The sequence below is a fragment of the Xiphophorus couchianus genome, chromosome 15 (assembly GCF_001444195.1).
Source record: "Xiphophorus couchianus chromosome 15, X_couchianus-1.0, whole genome shotgun sequence".
Classification (NCBI taxonomy): domain Eukaryota; kingdom Metazoa; phylum Chordata; class Actinopteri; order Cyprinodontiformes; family Poeciliidae; genus Xiphophorus; species Xiphophorus couchianus.
In genome coordinates this window covers 9,085,873-9,090,736 of record NC_040242.1, presented here as the reverse complement: position 1 = coordinate 9,090,736, position 4,864 = coordinate 9,085,873, and positions in this window count along the sequence as shown.

Here is a 4,864-nt window from a genome sequence, read left to right as displayed (position 1 = left end):
ACATTTGTTCTTCCATAAAACAATATATTCTTTTAAATAGGGGTTGGAGTGAGTGCTCATGAGTAATCACTAGCTTTACTGCATTAGGTAATAATCATATTTGAACAACTAAAGCCCCTTTTCCTCCAAAACGTAAAGGTGCTCATTATGGACAGTCTGCCTTACCAGGTTTAATCAGCATAGTCCGTGATAGCTTTTGTTCTGTGATCAATTTTCACTCGGACCAAAATACATTCACAGAATCTGTCTCCTTGAGCGGCATGATGGTTTGACATTCCCATCATATCTATACTTGCTTGAACTTGTCTGAACAGATGAATGACGCACCTTAAAGCATCTGGAAATTGTTCCCAATGTTGAACCGGACTTGTGTAGCTCCTGATATCTTGGTTGATTTTTTTTGACGTTCCCCTCTCTGTCTAAGAGTGCCTCCAATTAACTCTAATATGTCAGTTAACCTATCAGAGGTTTTCAAACCCATGACATCATCTTTTGAGCTTTCCCTTTTTAATAAAGAGATAGCAGTCATTCTGTATGTAAACTTTTGATTTTGATAAGAATAATAAACACATCTCTCACATATTCTCATCACTGTTGCATTTACGAAATAGAAATTATTTTGGCAATTCTATCTGACCTAAAACAAGAGAAGTTTGTTCTGATTTAACTTCAGACAGTGAGAACAAAACAAAAAGGAGTATGTAAATTCTGCTTTGTGCAAATTAAGACTTCACAGAGTTGGTGCGTTGGCTATCTATATCACTTTACCTGTGTTATCCTTTTGGAATTAGGTTATCAAGAGACAATTGCATGATGAAAGTTGGAGTATTTAATCTTCTTTGTGTGGTCTTTTTTCATGGATGTACCCATCGTTAATGTTGTATCAGTCTTATCTCTCATCTGTCCACACGTCTCAATCTTATCAGAGTCTCTACACACCATATCCAAATACCAGATCCCAGGACCTGCACTGGAGAGTCAAAGTTCACCTGTTTGCTATGTGACCTCTGGGCGCCCTTTCCTGATGTGACGGACTAGGGGCACAAAAGAGTCCCAGTGGTCAGTGGTTGCTGAGGTTGCAAGCCATCCCTTAGCCACAGCAGGGGCAGATAGGGGAAGGTTTGGCGGGTCAGGGGTCAGGAAGATGCCACATGTTCGCTCGTCTGTCACACAGTTCGGCCCTCTTAGATGACAGTGGAGGCCTTTGAGAGCCAAGTCCAGTCCTCATTTTCAGCTTGCCACTTTTGCTGATGCAACTCATTCAGGCTATCGGTTTCCTCTGGCGAGGTTGGCATGTGCCTCTAGATTTAATAAACTATTTGGATGCCACTGAGTTTCACAACAGTAAAATAAATACAGATTTCCCGTTACGACTGGACACGCCGTGTATGTTTTCTTCAGCTGTTTTTAATGTATGATTCTTAGAATACACTGTCAGGCGTAGCAACTGCACCTTAAATTATCACTAAATATTTCATTTGCAACCACTGAAAGAAAAATATTCCTCCAAACATTACCCTATCTCTTCCAGACACACCATGAAAGCCACACACACCCAAAGACAGATGCATACAGGGTGGAGGTGACCCTGTCCAGACGGGATGCAGGGCTCAATTCCATGGCAGAGAGCTGGTGTTATTGCTGAGGATGTGAAATGTGAGCCAGCTTGCTGTCCTGGATCGATAAACTTGTCTCTTCTGCTGTCCCAAGAGTCCTCTTGTTCTCTATCACTGTCACTACTCTCCGTCTCCATCTCCTCCCCCCATCTATGCTCTACCATTCTCGTCTTTATTCAAATAAATCTCCATTTCCTGTTCAGGATTTTCTTTTTTAATCTTACATTATTCCTAAAAAGAAAAGAAAGAATGAATATCTCAGAATATTTTGAATTAGAATTTCAAAATACCTTACAGGAACATATTTAACTGCTTCCATCTTCCCTTCCTCCCTATTCTTATTGATTTTATCTCATTCCATCTTCTGTGCTTCTTTAATATCACGGTTTTTGTCCTATTGATTTTCTACACAAGCAACTGGTCTGTCATGCTGCTGAGGAGGAATGTGGCAGACTCACTTTGTTAGTCATATGGATTCAACTAACGAATGCGTATACAACTGGTACGCTAGAATATATCCTGAATGAGGCACTCTGTAACATGTTTGTAAAAAGCTTTTTTGCACATCTGTGTATATTTTGTGGTCAAAAACTGAAGGTCTTTGTGGAAATGAGCGTAGAATATGTACATATATGTTCAGACAGCACTTTAACATGTCTCTTTGTGGGCAGTCAAAGCTGATTGTAGGAGTTTTATGGCCCTTAGGGCTGGAGTGGGATTCAGAGAGTTGGACCATCTTCCCCTTTTCCCCTCCAGAATTAAGTGCAGGATAAGGATAGTTCATATACGTTTTAGTAATGGTAGAGTTGGAAGAACAAATTAAAAGTAAACATTATTGAAATCAGAAATCAGACGCCCTCTTCTCTCCCACTTGTGGATGTGACATCTTCCAGCTCTATTGAACCAAATCATAAACAGCAGAAACCACATGTTTGCATAGAATCTGTAAATGTCTGAGGTCAATTCTGACTAAACCATTCTTGTTTAAAGTCATTTACTAAAATGATCACTATTTTTAAAATTCCTAATTTAATACATTTTTAAAAGAGGTATTTGTAACTTGACATTTTCATTGCATTTCTGATCAGTTCAGAAACCGAGGGTGATCCAATTCACAATATTTGCCTGAACTCAAGGAACTCTTTCATATGTAATTACAGGCTCAATCTTAATCACACTGATTTCATGTTTGACATCAGGAAAATTGTAAAGAAATCAACCAGAATACCACAAAGAGAATTGGGGACCTCCAGAATTCAGGCTCATCCTTGGGTTCAACCACCCAGTTGACTGAAAGTGTGAAGTTCATTTGTTCAAGCAAATGTCTACAAGTTTAAACAGCGTGGTAACGTCTAGTCTTCAACACCATTTAGGTGGCAGAAAGCTCCTTCTGTGTCCCAGTGATTAACATACTTTGGTGCAAAATATGGATGCTTATTAATTTTAAGAAAGTTTGTGAAAAAAAAGTTCTTTCATTATCTTGTGAAGATTAACAGTTTAGGTAGTCCTAACTGATCTGAAACATGGAAAACTTAGACTGATGTAATATCAAAAAGAAGGTTATTTGTTTTTTTTCATAAATGTATGTAAATATTTGGTTTTAGTTACTCATGTTTGCTTATATCAAGACGTTTTTGTGGACTAAGATATAGTGACTTGCATGCTGAACAAATTTTATTTATTTTTTTTACAAAATAAAAAATTCCCACATGGTTGGAGCATTTAATTGTGGAATAAGGTCATTAATCAACATAATTTCAAAATAAACACAAATTAAAAATGTGTAGCTAAGCTTGCATGCCTCATTTATTGCTGTCTTAATGGTCAGTCCATCAGCGTGAGGTTGCAGCTTAATTATTTATCTTTTGTTTTTTAAAAAATTAATAATTAATGGGCTGTCATGCTCTGTGTAATGGCACTGTCCATATAGAATGATGACCTCATAATGTTATCAGCCAGTATGGATGTATACCTAAGGCGGGGGGTTGGGGGGTGTAAGCATGCACTGAGTGGATGACTGTTTTGGACTAAAAAAAAAGAAAAATCAGCTTAAGTGTGATAAAAAACCAAACAAAAAACAATAATAAACTATTATGGGCCCAATACCTTTATACATCAACATATCAGGTGAACAAATTATTTTCCCATTGAAATGAAACATGTACAAAATAGATTTTCAAAGAGCTGTTGACACACATCCTGGCTCAAGTCTTTGCTGAATTTTTGTCCTTTTTTTCAAAAATCTATGCATGTCAGAACATGCTAATCTTCTGTAGAAATAATTTCAGCATGAAAGTTTTCCTTTGTTCACTTTTTTCAACGTAATCTGTGTAATATCGTGTTATGGTCAGGTTGTAAACTAGACAGAAATGAGTAAAAGAAAACAGCAAATGTCCAAAGAACAACTTTAAAAGACCTCCAATGAGTAAAAAGAAAACGTAGACTTCTTGGAAAAAAGTATAACATCTGAAAAAGTCTGAAATTACTAAACAGATTTGTTCTACCCGACTTTGGTTTAGCAGCCTTTAAACTGACAAAGTTGATGCTTGTTCATAAACCTTGTTGTTTGTTGGATTAGATCAAGAGTAATGTCAAAGATTATTTTTTCATTTCCAGCAAATCCAGAATACTGATGTATTTGTAGTTGTAATAACCTCAAACTATTTTTTCAATTTTGTCCTTTGGCCATTGTTTTAGGCATAAAATTGGAGCAGTGAAGGTTTAAAAGAGACGCGTGACATGCACAGCAACATTCCCTTCATCATCACTTGGGGAGTACTTTGCCCTGGCGCTCACCATGACTGTGACCCTGCGTTTTTTGAATCCAGCATAAGAAGAAGAAGAATTCCAGCAAGGCGGATTTTCCTGTAAAAGCCCCCCTCTGGGTGAGAGCCATCAATCTGCTTCTGGCAGCGTTTTACCCGGAAACAAGGATCACATCCAGTCAAAACAGACCCGTGTTTGGTTTCCACCGCTGAACGCTGCTGGACGCCAGTAGCAAGACTCACTGTGAATGTGTGTGTGGGAGACGAAGTGCGAACTTCTGGCTGTTTCCAAGAAAAGCGGAACCCAGGTGAACCCCAGCAAACCCCATGAATCTAATTTGTTAAGTTTGCCTGGGAGCAAAAAAACCCCCAAAAACTTGACAGTCTTACTCTCTAAGAGGACTTGACTTTCATCTTTCAGTGGCGTAATAGCATAACAGTGCCAGCTCCCGAGCTGGGAGAACTAGGGGAGGATGCTTGGTC